This window comes from Dermacentor silvarum, chromosome 4 (genome assembly GCF_013339745.2).
Source record: "Dermacentor silvarum isolate Dsil-2018 chromosome 4, BIME_Dsil_1.4, whole genome shotgun sequence".
Classification (NCBI taxonomy): Eukaryota; Metazoa; Arthropoda; class Arachnida; order Ixodida; family Ixodidae; genus Dermacentor; species Dermacentor silvarum.
The window spans coordinates 211,232,957-211,251,420 of NC_051157.2; the positions used below are offsets into that span (position 1 = coordinate 211,232,957).

Genomic DNA, 18,464 nt, shown 5'->3' on the forward strand with positions numbered 1-18,464 from the left:
CGGAAGTGACGCACGTGCAAACTATGTATTGCAGGTATAGCAGTATAGCTTACTTGAATTCAGGCATTCAGCGTACAACTATAAGCACTCGTTTTCGCAAGAAAAACCACAAAAACAAGCTTCAAAGTGATGAGCCATAGAGAAAGGAATTCAACAAGAGGGGACACTCCCATAGGGCCCAGCGGCCGAATTGACTGCAGCGTGCCAAGCGGTCGGTGTCGATCACTTGCATCACTTCCGGTTTCGGTTTTGGGCGCGCGTATTTTGAACGCAAGCTAGCACGCCGGCTGCGCCCCCACCCCCTTTTCCTTACCATTTTTTTTTTTTTTTTGCTCTTCGTGCAGAATCGGTTTATTATTTAGTAAAAATGATTGCGAACGATCTCGTAAAGCCCCATCGAATCTGTGCCACGTGCAATTTCACAAAGTAGACGCAAGACCTTTTGTGCAATGAGGAAATATTTATTTTGCTCTATATAAAAGCTCGTTCCGCGCTTTTTGTGCGTTCATCCAACGTTGTGACACCAGCAAGTAAGGCAGTAGTTCCTGTATGAAGCTCCACCGGACGGTACCAGCTGAAAAAAAAAAGTAAATTACAAGCATGTTACATTTGCAAGCACGTAACAGCATGTTACAAGCATGAGTCATTTTGGTATTTAGACATAGGAATACTGCGAGGCGAAACGTGCGAAAGCGGTGAATGGGCGGCATTACAAACAAAAGCAATTCGCTTTTACATACATGGCGTAGAAAATACCCGACTCATCCCAAACATACATGAAAACATCTGATTTCCAAGCGTTCCCCAATTTCCGGGCATTATTTTCTGCACTTGGGCAGCACAAATACACGAGCGACTTCGCGTTTCCAAAACTTGGCCTCGGGCGACGCGACGGTACGCGACATACACAGAGACGGACGCAACAGGCACTCAAGACAAATGCGTGGGTGCAATGGCTTTTTTCAGTCCTTTAGAAGACGTAATTTTCGAATTACAAGTTTCTGATATGTTCGTCGTTCGCGCGTTCTGCCGGCGCCAGCAGCACACCCCATGTTATCACTCTTGGCAATCGCCCATCGCGTTTTCAACAGGCGTGAGTACCGAAAGAAAGTATATGTTGTTGCGGAGCCACAAAAAAAAAAACGTCACAGACTTGTCCCTCTAGATTCATTACACGCCAAACTAACTTTATCACCACGGCCGAGCTGCTTATCGCTAACTGCGTCACAGCGCGCTGTGCGGCCAGCGTGCCTCAAAAGTACCCCAGAAAGTAACGAAATTACTTTTCAGTAATGTCTGGCGTCAGAGAAAGCGGCACAAACTTCTCCTAGCAAGATGCACTAGACTACACACCACGGCCAAGTTCTCGCTAACTGCGACACGGCGCCCTGTGCGGCCAGCAGGGGCGTAGCCGGGGGGGGGGGGGGGGGTTAAACCCCCCCCCCCCCGACCTTTTTTCGCCCCCGCCCCCCCCCCCTTACCCACCCTGTTTTCTCGTCGCATCGCGCTGACATAATTCATGAAACCGGTGTTACTATCACAATTTCATTCCTGGGCGCTTCCGTTTGGGTTGGTAATTTACAGAGAATCATGTCTGAATATGGAAAAAACTGTCACAGTGTTTGTTAAGGCTTTGACACTCTGTGAAGTTTTGGGCGAGAATGTGGCGGCCGCATTCTGAAGCAACAAATGCGCAACAAATGAAGAAACAAATGCGGCAGCCGCATTTTAGATGGCGAGAACGCTCGAGGCCCGTTTACTTAGATTTAGGTGCACGTTAAAACCCCAGGTGGTCAAAATCTCCGGCATACATTTCCGCCGCTTCCTTTCAGGTGCCGGTTAGGCCGCGCTCGCGCAGGATCTTAGGCTACGTTCACACTTGGTCTCGAAGCTGTCGGAAGCGGAAAAATCTTGCAAAAATCCGCCCGCCTAGGTGGCAAAACAGGCAGAAAAACAGGCTGCGAGCCAAATTGGTCTCGGGCCGATTTTTTCGCCATGGCGAAGCGGAAACGCGGCGGAAAGTCGTTCTGCTTCACTGGAAGCTACACTAGCATGTAAACAACCGGTCGCAAAATTGAACATGGCACCAAAAGTGTAGGCGGTAATGCTGATCGACGCGATCAAGAACCAGCCCTTGCTCTACGACAAGAGTGGCACTAAAACGTACTGTCAGCATCATCATCATCATCATCATCAGCCTATATTTTATGTCCACTGCAGGACGAAGGCCTCTCCCTGCGATCTCCAATTACCCCTGTCTTGCGCTAGCGTATTCCAACTTGCGCCTGCGAATTTCCTAACCTCATCATCCCACCTGACTTTCTGCCGTCCTCGACTGCGCTTCCCTTCTCTTGGTATCCATTCTGTAACCCTAATGGTCCACCGGTTATCCATCCTACGCATTACATGGCCTGCCCAGCTCCATTTCTTCCGCTTAATGTCAACTAGAATATCGTCTACCCCCGTTTGTTCTCTGATCCACACCGCTCTCTTCTTGTCTCTTAACGTTACTCCTAAGATTTTTCGTTCCATTGCTCTTTGTGCGGTCCTTAACTTGTTCTCGAGCTTCTTTGTTAACCTCCAAGTTTCTGCCCCGTATGTTAGCACCGGTAGAATGCAATGATTGTACACTTTTCTTTTCAACGACAGTGGTAAGCTCCCAGTCAGGATTTGGCAATGCCTGCCGTATGCACTCCAACCTAATTTTATTCTTCTGTAAATTTCTTTCTCATGATCAGGGTCCCCTGTGAGTAATTGACCTAGATAAACATATTCCTTTACAGATTCTAGAGGCTGACTGGCGATCCTGAATTCTTGTTCGCTTGCCAGGCTATTGAACATTATCTTTGTCTTCTGCATATTCATCTTCAACCCAATTCTTGCACTTTCTCGATGAAGGTCCTCCATCATTTGTTGTAATTCCTCTCCATTGTTGCTCAATAGGACAATGTCATCTGCAAACCGAAGGTTGCTGAGATATTCGCCATCGATCCTCACTCCTAATTCTTCCCAGTCTAAGAGCTTGAATACTTCTTCTAAGCATGCAGTGAATAGCATTGGAGAGATTGTGTCTCCTTGCCTGACCCCTTTCTTGATAGGTATCTTTCTACTTTTCTTGTGGAGAACCAAGGTAGCTGTGGAATCCTTGTAGATATTTGCCAAGATATTCACGTATGCCTCCTCCACTCCTTGATTACGCAATGCCTCTATGACTGCTGATATCTCTACTGAATCGAATGCCTTTTCATAATCTATGAAAGCCATATAGAGAGGTTGATTGTACTCCGCAGATTTCTCGATTACCTGATTGATGGCATGGATATGGTCCATCGTAGAATATCCCTTTCTGAAGCCAGCCTGTTCTCTTGGTTGACTGAAGTCAAGTGTTGTCCTGATTCTATTGGAAATTATCTTGGTTAATATTTTATACAATACTGAAAGCAAGCTAATGGGTCTGTAATTCTTCAATTCTTTAACGTCTCCCTTCTTATGGATAAGTATAATGTTGGCGTTCTTCCAGCTCTCTGGTACACTTGAAGTTGTGAGGCATTTCGTATAAAGGGCCGCAAGCTTTTCAAGCATGATATCTCCTCCATCTTTGATTAAATCTACTGTTATTCCATCTTCTCCAGGCGCTTTTCCCCTGGTCATGTCTTTCAAGGCCCTTCTAACTTCATCGCTAGTTATAGAAGGAGCTTCTGTATCCGGTTCATCACTATTTCGAATGGAAGAAGCTTGGCTGTTTTGGCTACTGTACAGGTCAGTATAGAATTCTTCTGCTGCTTTTACTATGTCATCGAAATTGCTGATGATATTACCATGCTTATCTTTCAGTGCATACATCTTGCCTCGTCCTATGCCTAGTTTTCTTCTTACTGATTTCATGCTGCGTCCATATTTTACGGCTTCCTCAATTTTTCCCACGTTATAATTTCGAATATCCCTTACTTTCTTCTTGTTGATCAGTTTTGACAGTTCAGCGAATTCTATCTGATCTCTTGAGTTGGACACTTTCATGTTTTGTCGTTTCTTTATTAGGTCCTTTGTTTCTTGGGAGAGCTTCCCTACAGGTTTCTTTGGTGCCTTACCTCCCACTTCAATTGCTGCTTCTGAGATCAGCCTAGTTACGGTTTCGTTCATTATCTCTATGTTATCTTCATCTTCCTGTTCTAAAGCTGCATATTTGTTTGCGAGCACCAGCCTGAATTGGTCTGCTTTTACCCTTACTGCCTCTAGGTTGGCCTGTTTCCTCTTGACTAATTTCAATCTCTCTCTCTTCAAATTGAGAGAAATCCTAGACCTCACTAACCTATGGTCACTGCACTTAACCTTACCTAACACTTCTACATCCTGCACTATGCTTGGATCGGCAGAGAGTATGAAATCTATTTCATTCCTTGTTTCTCCATTAGGGCTTTTCCAGGTCCACTTCCTGTTGCTTCGCTTCCTGAAGAAGGTATTCATTATTCGGAGCCTATTCCTTTCCGCGAATTCTACTAACATCTCTCCTCTTGCATTCCTAGAATCGATGCCGTAGTTGCCAATGGCTTGCTCACCAACCTGCTTTTTCCCCACTTTTGCATTGAAGTCGCCCATGACTAAAGTATACTGAGTTTGCACCTTTCTCATTGCTAGTTCAACATCTTCATAAAACTGTTCAATTTCTTCATCATCGTGACTAGAGGTTGGTGCATAGGCTTGTACTACCTTCATTTTGTACCTCCTATTCAGCTTTATTACGACGACTGCTACCCTTTCATTAATGCTGTAGAATTCATCAATGTTGCCCGCTACGTTGTTATGCACTAGAAATCCTACCCCGGATTCTTTCTTATCTGGAAGACCTCTGTAGCAGAGGACGTGGCCGTTAGTCAGTACTGTGTAAGCCTCACCAGTTCTTCTAACCTCACTAAGGCCAATAATATCCCAGGAAATGCCTGATAATTCTTCAAATAGTCCTGTCAGCAATACTCGCGATATTATTCAACGTCGCGCGACCGGAGGTGCGGCAATGAAGCCTTGGCGTGAAGCCAGGCGAACCCACCACCGCCGTTTCCGAGGTGTCCGCGACTTCCGTTTATTCATTGTGAATTTCTAGAAAACAAGTAGGTAGAAGTATAAAAGCCATTTCTTCTTCCACTTCCATGGCAGACAATAGTTAGCCACATTCTTCGTTGGCGCTCCATAATTCTCCTCGCACGTGTACGGTATGTTGCAGAAGTCGCGGGGTGCTTTTCTCGTCGCGACGATAGATTGAGAGCGTAGGTCTCACGTAGGACGCGCAGGCTTTGGCGAGCCCCAACACAAGAGCCAGCCCGGGTTTTAGCTGTGGTGTTCCCGTTGCCCCTTTGGTGTCCTGGAGGCGCCGACAATACGAAATGATGAAATGTTATTACAACTTGTAAATAAAAGCTATTAAAGAAATATCACGCCTAGGCATCAACCTGTGACTCAGCGCTACCGCGCCCGTGTGAGGAGAATTACGGAACGCCAACGAGGAATTTACCGAAGGTCGCAGATGACACGCGAAGTTGCGTAAAATGATCACTTTTGATGACGGGTGGGTCAATGAATGAACATACCGCTCGAAATAATGCGATAATGAGCGCCACCACGCCGACAAACGTACGCAGACTAGATGGATCTGGACGAAAACGGCAGCGGCGGCCGCGGCGGTAGCAAAACAAATGTGAACAACTTGGACAGGCACGGAAAAAATTTTCCGGCCGCTTTGGCCTTTCCGCCCGCTTTGGCCTTTCCGCCCGCTTGCCGCTTCCCAAGTGTGAACGTAGGCTTAGTCTGCGCGAGAAACATCTCTTGTTTGCGATTGCGCCCCTACGGAAGGCTGGTAATTACTGTTGTGTTGTGGAATCCCAAACCAGCAATGTACACAGAAGGGGTTGATGGCAGCAGTGAAATTCCACCGACTCGCAACAGAATGCACGAAACAGACAGCCGACAAGCATGAATTACTGCTGTGCGCAGTACAGCGAAAGTAAACTCTTGTTGCAGGCGCTGACAGTTCTCGTCGGAGTTCACGCGTCCTGAGAAATTGATTATGTGCACTATGCACTGAACAAGACCGGAGTTCATTCCTGCATCACTAGTACACCAATCAGTCGAGATTCTGTGAGGTACAAGGCCGCTTCCTGTTTGCACCGGCGTAAGTGAAGCAGAAATGAGTTGCACGCACTACTTAAAATGCGTACACATGCCATAACTATGCAGTGCGGTGAAATATTCTGTACAATTCTGAATCTGTTGACGTAAAGGCAATGACGGCTGCACGCTCGCACAAAGCGGAAGACACAGCGGCCCATGCACTTGCCGCAGGAAATGCAACCCTCTCGTGTGAGGGAGCAGGGCGACGAAAGCTCAAAAAAAAAAAAGCATTACGCGTTTTTGCGCGTATTTAAGTTTTCTAGCGCAAAGACGCAGCGAACAAGCTATTGCTATGGGTGTAGGTATAGTCTGGTAACACGTGCATTTTCACGCGTATAGCCGTCCTTGACTTGTGAAATGCACTTCGCCCCGACGAGGACGATGCTATCTATGCTTAAGGGAAATTACCAATTCATGATGTCTTCTCCGATCGCACGGGTCGTCTCAATGATGCGTTTTCGAAGACTGGTCCATTCAGTGGCGCGATGAGAGACCGTTGCTCCCAAACGCCCACTGTAGCTGTCGTCCTTACTGTATTTCCTGAGCTTACTTTACTTTTTACATAATGTCTTCACAAGCACACACACACGTGAAGGGGGGGCGGTCCCATGTCTTTGACATACATGTATAGCGTTTGTTTAAACTACCGATATTTTTTGTTATCGATCACGTGACGTAGAGGAAAGCATAAGCTTGCCCCCCCCCCCCGGTCGGGCCGTTGACCCCCCCCCCCCCCCCCGAAAAAAAATTCTGGCTACGCCCCTGGCGGCCAGTGTGGCTCAACAACCGAAATAAGTTACAGTAGTCTCCTAGGAAGCATCGGAAACATGTCTCAGCACGATTCATTTACTCAAATTAACTGCGCCAGGATGGCCGAGCTGTTTTTCGCTAACTGCGTCTTAAGTCTCGGTCCCGTGCCGTAAGCCTAATTGCGTCGTAGACTGTGAAACAAGATTTCTCACCTTGCCGTAGTCCAATAGTGCAGTGGTGTCTTGTCCCAGTCCAGAATGAACGCAAGAATATGCCGAGAGCCCAATAAACCAGGTTACATTTAAAAAAGAAAAAAGAATGAGACAGTCGGGTCGCCGCGCGCGAGCGCTCAAACACGCGCGCAGCCATCCTCGCTGGCTTCGGGGGAGTGTCTGGCGGATGACGCATGTAACTGGCGCGTCATCCAAGGTCGATTCACATAGGTCGCAAAGCTTCGGGCGAAAAGCGGTTCAGAACCAATTGTCACCGACATCAGCAAGGGTGGTTATGGGAGCAGCGATTGAAGCGCGACTATGTTTGGGGGGAATAAACACTGGGAAAGAAAAAAAGCGTTTTTAAATTAAAGCGAGACGCAGTTAGATTCATTCAACGAAAATAAAATTCCTAATCCGTTTTATATACGCATGGCGAGAAAAGAAGATACAACTCTATTTTACTTGATCGATATCAATATATACCTTTTTTCAGGGCCCACCGTGAGAGCGCCCATCCATAGCGGTGGGCGTTGACGCCGCTATCACTTGCAATGCCATGCAACTCTTGGAGTGCGTGGAAAGGCGCGCTCGTAAAGTTCACCTGTTACAATACGCCCCCCTCACATGTGTTGTGTTGCATGTCGACGTTTGCCTGAATTAGGTGACGCGGGTAGTTTTATTGTTTCTTAACCTGTGCAGTCAAAAGTAATAGTAGCGACCGTCTGATACTTGTTTACTTAGTTGTTTTCGCGCAACAGCGCTGGCCGACGGGCTTGGCGTCCGACGAAAGGACGAGCACTCAACGCAATCTACGCCCAAAGTGTTCGTCGGCCTCCTAAGAAAGTATGTTCTGTGCAGCGATGCGATTTCGACACCCGTACGGCTGATCTTTTCCGGCATCGCTTTTCGCGCTGAAAACTCGGAACGCCCATGAAGTCGAATGGCGGGGCATTTGAATATAGGCTCCGTACAGTGAACAGGCGGCGCTGCTGCGCAACAGCGGTGGCGCGGTGCTCAGCGTCGCATGTGGCGGGCGGCGCGAAACTGGGAAGGGGGGAAGACAGCGAGATTTCGGAACTACGTATACACGGCTCGGAAAGCCGCACGTATATCCGCGATCCTCCTCCTTTTTTTTTTTTTTTCTTTTGTGCGTGTGTGTACGTGAAAGTACAAGCGTGGCCCTCTGTGATGGCACAAATAGTTATTGCGGGGTTCAGGCCTATTAAAGGAATAGACGATTACTTTCACGGTGCAGCGTTAACCAGCGGAGACAAGCTCTACGCTGCTTCGCATGTTGCTTGTGTGAAAGAAGTGGACGGCGTGGACGTTCACGCGAAGTGCCGTTCGCAACAGGGAAAGCAAGTATACGACGTCATCCTTCACATGAGTAAAGCTTACTGTTATACTAAAATTGAAGTCACTAAACTGGCACCCTGAAAACGTTGTAGTTGACCTATTTCGACGCCTCACTGTTGGCAATGCATGCCTCATTTCGCTCCGGCGCGTTGTACGCCGCGGCCTATCATTTGATGCCCCTGTCACACTGTTACTTTAGATTGTCATACAGCTCGATCTGGACCGCGTGCAGCTACACGCTCACTCGTAGGCTGTCGTCAGCACAGTCATGTCGAGTGAGCTAAACGATTCGGATTGTTGGATCGTGTGGCAGTGACCATGCTATCCTCGTTGACTCGTTTGGGACCCAGTCGGAGCCACCTGCTGCGCTGATAAACGAGATTTATTAACTAGGCGATCTTAATTTACATGACGCGAATGTTCGTTTTTCATCATGTACAATGATCGAGGCTCATTAGGCCCCTTTCACAAGATACGATTTCGCTTGCGAATTCCTTTCCTTGCATACGCGCTTTGCTTTTACAATGATACACCGCAAATGTGTATCACAAGAAAAATCGCACCATGTGAAACCGCGCCTCTCAAGCGCCAGCGGCCGAAACGAGGATCGTCGAATTCGTGCTCGCCAGCACAAAATAGGCTTCCTTGGCATAAAATATTGCTCATCGCACATGCCAGTGCTATGCTGATCATACCGAATGCTAAGACAACGGCAAGCAGTCGTCAAATCAGCAAAGTCGTGACAAATTTCTTTTAAATGTTCAGCAGCTGGCCATGGCCGCTGGCTTCGCACAACGAGCTGTGAAACGCGCATGTGTAGCACGCTTTACAGAACAAAACCTTGTCACAAATATCAAAAAAAGCTGACTTACTTTACTCTCATCACAGCTGCGATCCATTTCTTTCGCCGTTCGATCTCATAAGACTTGCCAGGAAACCTGTACAAATTTATCCCGGGCTGGCCTTCGTGGTTGTGACAGCCCTTTACGCAGCAGTATCGCCGGTTCCACATGCCTTCTTTTTTTTTTTTTTTCACCTCCGACGCTTTCCGATGAAGCGCATGCCATTGCACTGTCGCAAGACGTATAAAAAAAAATAAGGAGGCTGGTGAACAAAGCAAAACGGCTTCAACCGTGGCCGAGACGAAATGTAGCGCGCGGGAAAGAATACTCATCGAGCCGGCCGAGCTGCGGCGCCCACTTCCCAACACTGTTGCGTCGCTGCGCCAGATGGCGCCAGAGCAGCCGCAAACTCGACTGTACGGAGCCTATACAGCTCTAATGGCAGGCCTCCGAAAACAAATTTCGCGCCTATGAGAACAAAATGACGTCACTTCTGTTTTTGACGGATATGACGTCAAATTATTTTTTCTTCCGCCGGAAGTGTTCCCTCCTCACACAGATGGCGCTAAGCCCCATGAACCGCCGGTAAGCAACCATGTTTTGAACGTATGGGCTTCTATGGAAGCTTCGCTACCAGGTATATCTACCTTGCGTCATCGACCTGTGGCTAGGTAAGGCAAGGAAAATAAGTCGCAAAGCTTAAGTTCATTTATACGCAAAACGTTTTAGTTTTCGCGGCAAGGAATTTTAAAAATAAATCAATGCCTGTTAACTTAAGTTCATTTTCTTTTTTTTTTTTTCGATGCTCGCGGCAGCTAACGTTCGGTGTCAAAAGTATAGCGTGACGTATGGCGACGTGTTTCCTGTTGCCAGTTTTTGCCGAGTGTCCCCTCTTGTTGAATTTCTTTCTCTATGGATGAGCCAACATGATGGATGATAAGGGCTGCGGGAAAACAACGGAAACAGGCTCGGCGCGGTCCGTAAGATTAGATTGCAGCTGTTGCAAAGCTTATGCAGCTGCTTGAAAGAGGGTTGACGTCATTCGAAACCCTTCCAGCCTAGTAACTGCTTCGGTTCATTTTCTAGACTACCCCACTATGGGGTAGTCTAGTAGTGTATATCACACCGATCATAAAGCAGTAGTGAACATTGTTGTGAAGTAAATAATAATAAAGGCCGTGGTTAAAGTTACGTTGTAGTGTGTGAAATATCAAGTGCTCCGCAGTCACCGTGAGGGTGGAGTAAAAAGCTTCGCTTTCCAACCACCTTCACAGGGTGGATTGGCGGGCAATTTTTTTGAAGTGAACCGGCGTTGCATACGTGAACGCAACATATGTCACTTGCAGAAGGCTTATGCGATAAAATACCTGCCTCGATTCGCACGCCCCACTGGGGCCGTGCATCGAGGCACCCTAGACACTAATCTGTTCCAGCTCCGCCTAAGCCCATAGACTGCGGATATAGAAACCGTGCGACACTGTGGCACAATATGTGCCTCTAACATAGCTCTCATTACAAAATTATATTTGCTGCAAAGCTGATATAGAGACACGAAGCACTCGAAAGCACAAATTAAAACGCGTAAGCAAGGGATGCGTAAACGTGTACAGACGCGCGATAGTGAACGCGCGCATATATACATCAGACGAACCATAATATATTAGGAGTAGAATATAAAAATGTAAATTCATATATATATATATATATATATATATATCAATGTTTTCGTCTGTTGGCTTGCGCTTGTATGATTAATAAAAAATCGGGCCCCTCTGTTCCCTTTCCTTTGGTTCATATATATATATATATATATATATATATGTGTGTGTGTGTGTGTGTGTGTGTGTGTGTGTGTGTGTGTGTGTGTGTGTGTATACACGTGTACTTCACCGGTGGCAGCTTTTCACCGGCTAACAAATGCTCAACGCTATCGCTCTGCGCAGGACGCGCCTGTATGTACCGGAAGTTTCTCGAACGTTATCGCTGCTTCTATCCGTTGTCTGTTGTAACCCACGCTTATGTAATCTGATTGTATGAGTGACGCGAATTGTCTAGTACTTTCTGGAAGGCACGCGGGCACCAGCGATTAATCTGCAACCTTCGATTACTCATGTATAAAAGCCGACGCGTTTCGCCGCTGATCAGATTCCGACGATCGCCGACTGTGCTCGCCGCTATCGTTGTGCTTCGAGTGCAACTTGCTTTTGTGGGCACAGGTACGCCCAATAAAGTCCGCTTCGCCATTCGCAGTTTTGCGACTGTTTTCTTCACCCTCACTTCTACGTGACATCTGGTGGAGGTGCTAGTGCGTTCATGCACCGAACGCCCCCGAAAAGCCGCAATCCAAGCCCCAAACAAGAGGACAACACCAGCGTCGCCAAGGACCAGCGAGCTAGCCGTAGGCAGCAAAGACTTCTACCGCAGTACGGACTTCTTCCCGAGAAGACCACAGCGATCAAGGCCAAGTCTACGACCCCAATGGCAGCTCCAGCGTCTCCCATCCTGTTTCAACAACCTCGGGAGCCACCAACGTTCCGTGGATTGTCGGCTGAAGACCCTGAAACCTGGCTGGAGACATACGAGAGGACCGCGACGTTTAACAAATGGAGCGACAACGACAAGCTGCGCCATGTCTATTTTTCGTTGGATGATGCTGCTCAGACCTGGTTTGAGAACAGAGAGACCACCCTGGTGATGTGGGAGCTATTCCGTGAGAACTTCGTGAGGACATTTACGAGTGTGGTACGAAAGGAAGCAGCGCATTATAACCGACGAATATGTCCGCCCACTCCGTCAGAGCCCGTACCGAGTCTCGGCGCGCGAACGTGAGGCCATAAGGCAACAAGTCGACGAAATGCTACGCGACGACATCATCCAGCCGTCCAAGAGTCCGTGGGCGTCCCCCGTGGTGTTAGTGAAGAAGAAGGATGGAACCCTACGTTTCTGCATCGATTATCGTCGCCTCAACAAGATCACGAAGAAGGACGTATACCCCCTCCCACGGATTGACGACGCCTTGGATCGACTATACAGCGCAAAGTATTGTTCGTCGATGGACCTCAAAACAGGCTACTGGCAAATCGAAGTCGACGAGAGGGACCAGGAGAAGACGGCCTTTATAACACCAGACGGACTGTTCGAGTGAACAAGGTCATGCCGTTTGGTCTTTGCTCGGCACGTGCGACTTTCCGACGCGTCTTGGATACAGTACTGGCAGGCTTGAAGTGGCAGACTTGCCTCGTCTACTTGGACGACGTCACCCGCCGTGGTTGCTCAGTGGCTATGGTGTTGGGCTGCTGAGCACGAGGTCGCGGGATTGCCAATACTTGCGCATTTCGACGAAAACGCCGATACCGAAGTCCACACCGACGCAAGCAGCGTATAGGACTCGGCGCCATGCTTGTGCAGAGGACTGATGGACTAGAAAGGGTTGTAAGTTACTTGTGAAATTATTCCAGCACAGAAAAGGAGTGCCTCGCCATCATCTGGGCTACATCAAAGTTTCGCCCCTACCTCTATGGCAAGCACTTCAAAGTTGTGAGCGACCACCACGCCTTGTATTGGCTAGCTAACTCAAAGGATCCATCAGGTCGCCTCGCAAGATGGATTCTGAGACTTCAAGCATTCGACATCCCTGTTGTTTACAAGTCCGGGCAAAAGCACTCTGACGCCGACCGCTTGTCTCGCGCCTCCATCGAACCCCCGCCACAGGACAAGCAGGATGACGACACTTTCTTGGGACCCATCAGTGCCGAGGAATTCGCCGAACAACAGCGAGCCGACCCGGAACTAAGGAGCCTTTTAGACTACCTGGAAGGCAAGACCGTCGTTGCGCCGAAGGTGTTCAGGCGACGATTGGCGTCGTTTTTCTTGCAAAGTGACGTTCTCCTAAAGAAGAAATTCTCGCCACTCCGAGCCAACTACCTTCTCGTGGTACCCTCAGCATTGCGTCCAGAGGTTGTGCAAGCTCTCCATGACGACCCAACGGCTGGACACCTCGGTTTTTCCCGCACGCTCGCGGGGATACAAGAAAAATACTGGCCTCGCCTCATGCCAAATCGCCCATTACGTAAAAACATGTCGAGACTGTCAGCGACGCAAAACACCGCCGACAAGGCCAGCCGGACTTCTACAGCCAATCGAACCACCTCACCGACCATTCCAGCAGATCGGGATGGATTTACTGGGGCCTTTCCCGACGTCGACGTCCGGGAATCAATGGATCGTCGTAGCTACGGACTACCCAACCCGCTACGCCGAAACAAAAGCCTTGCCCAAAGGCAGTGCCGCCGAGTTAGCCAGATTCTTCGTTGAGAATATCCTCCTGCGTCACGGTGCCCCAGAAGTCCTCATCACCGACAGAGGTACAGCCTTTACGGCAGAACTAACTCAAGCCATCCCGCGATACAGCCAGACAAGCCATCGCTGGACCACCGCCTACCACCCGCAGACGAATGGCTTCACCGAGCGATTACATAAGACTATCGCCGACATGCTGGCAATGTACATCGACGTCGAACACAAGACGTGGGATGCCATCCTTCCGTACGCGACCTTCGCATACAACACGGCCGTGCAAGAAACGACGCACATGGCACCGTTCAACCTGGTCTACGGAAGGAACCCGGCAACGACGCTTGACGCCATGCTACCGGACAGCACCGAAGAAGAAAATCTCGACGTTGACACCTATTTGCAACATGCCGAAGAAGGCTGACAGCTCGCGCGCCTGCGTATCAAGAACCAGCAGAGGACCGACAGCCGGCACTACAATCTTCGACGACGCTACGTCGAGTACCAGCCCGGCGACCGTGTTTGAGTTTGGACTCCGATACGCCGTTACGGCGCTATTTCGGACCATATAAGATAATCCGACGTATTGGCGCATTGGATTATGAAATCGTGCCAGACTGCATTTCGAAATCACAGCGGCGCCGCGCACGACCTGAAGTCATCCACGTTGTGCGTCTTAAACCTTTCTACGCCCGCTGACGAACTTACGGACTTTATTGCTTTGTTGTTGTTTTCTTTATTACGCACGGTTTTTCGCTTTCGTGTTTGTAGAATCGGGACGATGTTTCTTTAAGGGGAGGGTATTGACACGTGTACTTGTTTATTTTTCACCGATCATCGCTTTTCACCGGCTAACAAATGTTAAACGTTATCGCAGGACGCGCCTGTATGTATCGGAAGTTTCTCGAACGTTATCGATGCTTCTATCTGTTGTCTGTTGTCACCGACGCTTATGTAATCTGATTGTATGAGCGACGTGAATTCTCTAGTACTTTCTGGAAGGCACGCGGACACCAGGGATTACTCTGGAACCTTCGATCACTCATGTACAAAAGCCGACGCGTTTCGCCGCTGATCAGATTTCGAAGATCGCCGACTGTGTTCGCCGCTATCGTTGTGCTTCGAGTGCAACTTGGTTTTGTGGGCACAGGTTCGGCCAATGAAGTCCGTTTCGTCATTCACAGTTTTGCGACTGTTCTCTTCACCGTCACTACTACGTGACAATATATATATATATATATATATATATATATATATATATATATTGTGGGCATTTATTATGCTTGTCAAGGTGTTTATTGACAGGATTGAGAGGTCGAACTCGATGCGGCAGTCAGAACCCTGCGAGCAGTCAGGACAAGCCCCGTGCGTAAAAGCGCTGGTGATGCGCCTGACCGACCGGCACTTCTTCGTCGTAGTTCATACACCGGAGATGCACCTGACTAACCGGCACTTCTTCTTCCTTACATTTGTCCCCCGGAGAAAAAGACGCCATCCTGGCGATCTAAGCATACGGTAACATAGAGGGATCGTAGAAGGGCTTGAGCCGATCTACGTGAACCGTTTCGCGACCGCGACGGCGCTGATCAGAGGACGGTGACACAGGCTCGACGACATAATTCACGGGGGAAGTTTGTGCAATTACACGGTAAGGTCCGTGATATCTTGGGAGCAGCTTAGAAGAAAGGCCGGGAGCTACAGGTGGAACCCACAGCCAAACCAACGAATCGGAAGGGAAGCTTGGTGGAACAGAGCCACCACGACGGAGCTTCTGTTGTGTCTGATCTGCGGTGGTAAGACAACGGGCGAGTTGTCTGCATTCTTCAGCATGCTGCGCAGCTTGAGACACAGGAACACATTCCGATGAATCAGGCTGGTAGGGGAGCATGGTATCGATGGTGCAGGAAGGTTCACGGCCGTACAGTAAGAAAAACGGAGAAAAACCAGTGGTAGCTTGAGTGGCAGTATTATAGGCGAACGTGACGAACGGAAGCACAGCGTCCCAGTTGGAATGGTCGGACGCGACGTACATGGCGAGCATGTCGCCAAGAGTACGGTTGAAACGCTCCGTCAGCCCGTTCGTCTGTGGATGGTATGCGCTAGTGGTCCTGTGGATGATGTGACACTCCTTCAGAAGCGACGTCACGACTTCAGATAGAAATGCGCGGCCTCGATCACTGAGAAGTTCCCGAGGGGCTCCGTGACGAAGAACAAAACGCCGCAGTATGAAGGATGCAACATCTTGGGCAGTTGCAGATGGAAGTGGAGCGGTTTCTGCATAGCGTGTGAGGTGATCCACTGCAACGATAATCCAGCGGTTGCCAGCACCAGTACAAGGAAGCGGGCCGTAAAGGTCGATTCCGACCCGATCAAAAGGACGGGATGGGCAAGGAAGCGGCTGCAAGGGTGCGGCCGTGGAAGTAGGGGCCGACTTTCGGCGCTGGCAGTCGAGGCAGCAGCGGACGTACTTCCGAACGAACTTGTACATGCCAGGCCAGTAATACCGGAGCCTAAGGCGGGTGTAGGTCTTTAACACGCCACCGTGTGCACATTGGGGATCAGCGTGAAACGATGCGCATAAATCAGCCCGAAGATGACGCGGTATTACTAGGAGCCATTGCCGACCCTCGGGGAGATAATTGCGACGGTATAGGAGTTGGTCGCGAATAACAAAGTGATGCGCCTGCCGCCGTAGAGTCCTAGACGCCGTAACAGTGGTAGGATCAGATAGAAACTCCAAAAGCGAAGAAATCCACGGGTCCTTGCTCTGCTCAGAGCGCATGTCATCGATGGCAAGTGCTGAGAGGACAAAGTTGAGTGGGCAAAGACGGTCAGGATCAGGGTCAGGTGATAGTGGCGAGCGGGAGAGAGCGTCGGCATCGGTGTGCTTGCGTCCAGAGCGGTACACAACCCGGATGTCGTACTCTTGCAAACGGAGTGCCCAGCGTGCGAGGCGGCCAGAGGGGTCTTTCAATGAGGAGAGCCAGCACAGCGCATGGTGGTCCGTTACTACATCAAATTGGCGGCCGTATAAATAAGGTCGAAATTTCGTAAGGGCCCACAGTATTGCTAAACACTCCTTTTCTGTAACAGAGTAGTTTAGCTCCGACTTTGTCAGCGTGCGGCTAGCATAAGCAACGACGTATTCCACAAGACCACTTTTGCGTTGGGCAAGAACCGCCCCAAGGCGGACTCCACTAGCATCGGTATGGACTTCAGTTGGGGCATCGGGGTCAAAATGCCGCAGAATAGGAGGAGAGGTGAGCAGATGGCGAAGGGTCGTGAACGCGTCATCGCATGCTTTCGACCAGGCGGATAGGGCGTTGTCTCCAGCCAGCAGTTGAGTCAAAGGGGCGATGATCATGGCGAAGTTCTTCACAAAGCGGCGAAAATAGGAGCAGAGGCCGACGAAACTGCGTAGTGTCTTCAGATTAGTGGGCTTGGGGAACTCGGCAACTGCACGGAGTTTTGCAGGATCCGGAAGCACGCCTTCTTTGGATACCACGTGGCCTAAGATGGTAAGCTTACGAGCAGCAAAGAAGCATTTTTTCATGTTAAGTTGCAGGCGAGCCTTAGTCAGACAGCTTAATACCTCTCTGAGTCGTTGGAGGTGAGTCGAGAAATCAGGTGAGAAGACAACGACATCATCTAGGTAGCACAAACACGTGTGCCACTTGAGACCGCGCAAGATACTGTCCATCATACGCTCGAACGTAGCGGGCGCATTACATAGGCCGAATGGCATGACATTAAATTCGTATAATCCGTCCGGTGTAACGAAGGCGGTTTTGGAGCGGTCAGACTCTGCCATGGGGACTTGCCAATATCCAGACCGCAAGTCCAAAGAGGAAAATAACTCGGCACCTTGCAAACAGTCAAGAGCATCGTCTATGCGCGGTAGGGGATATACGTCTTTGCGCGTAATTTTGTTAAGACGTCTGTAATCAACGCAGAATCGAATAGAACCATCTTTCTTTTTTACGAGGACAATAGGTGATGCCCACGGGCTATGGGACGGCTGAATCACGCCACGCCGAAGCATATCGCTCACTTGTTCGTCGATGACGCGGCGTTCAGAAGCTGAGACACGGTAAGGACGCTGCCGGAGTGGGGCGTGCGAACCGGTGTCGATGCTGTGCGACACTGTGGTGGTGCGGCCGAGAGAAGGTTGATGGCAGTCGAAGGAGGCGGCAAATTCGCGTAGCAGGCTGACAAGTTGCGCGCGTTCTGTGGTTGTCAAATCACCGGAGATTGACGGTTCGAAGCACTCCAACGGCGGTCGAGTCGCATTGTCGAGCGCGGCGAGGGATGTCAAATGCGCGGTGTCGGGAGCATCGAAGAGCATCGAAGAATCCACAATTTCAGCATAACCGAGGCACTCTCCGTGATGCAAAGTAACCGGCAGGAAAGACACATTGCACACACACATCACACCACGGCCAGCACTGATGGCGATGACGGCAAAGGGCAGCGGAAGGGAACGGCGACGGGCGAACAAGTCACATGGCGTGAATAAGACGGTTGCGTCACGTGCAGATACGCAAGACACAGAGACGACGGCGGCGGACTGAGGAGGGATATCGGTAACTTCGGCCACAATCATTTTTGGAGGCGTCACAGGATCGTGGTCCATGGCTGCAGCGGAAGGGAACAACTCCACCTCGGCGCGGGCGCAGTCAATGATGGCATTGTTAGACGATAGGAAATCCCAGCCTAGAATGACATCGTGGGAGCAGGACGGCAGGACAACGAACTCAATGACATGAAGAGATTCCGCGATGACAACACGAGCAGTGCAGGCTCCCAAAGGTTCTACAGGCTGTGCGCTCGCAGTACTCAAATACAG

General features: G+C 49.6%; 1 long non-coding RNA gene across 1 annotated transcript; it reads right to left on the minus strand.

Moving 5' to 3' along the window:
* Positions 1 to 440: 440 nt before the first annotated feature.
* Positions 441 to 7,300, minus strand: LOC125944923 (uncharacterized). The gene is made up of 2 exons (XR_007466609.1): positions 7,125 to 7,300; positions 441 to 574 (listed from the first exon to the last, which is right to left on the minus strand). It is a non-coding gene; the product is annotated as an uncharacterized LOC125944923 (long non-coding RNA).
* Positions 7,301 to 18,464: the final 11,164 nt, after the last annotated feature.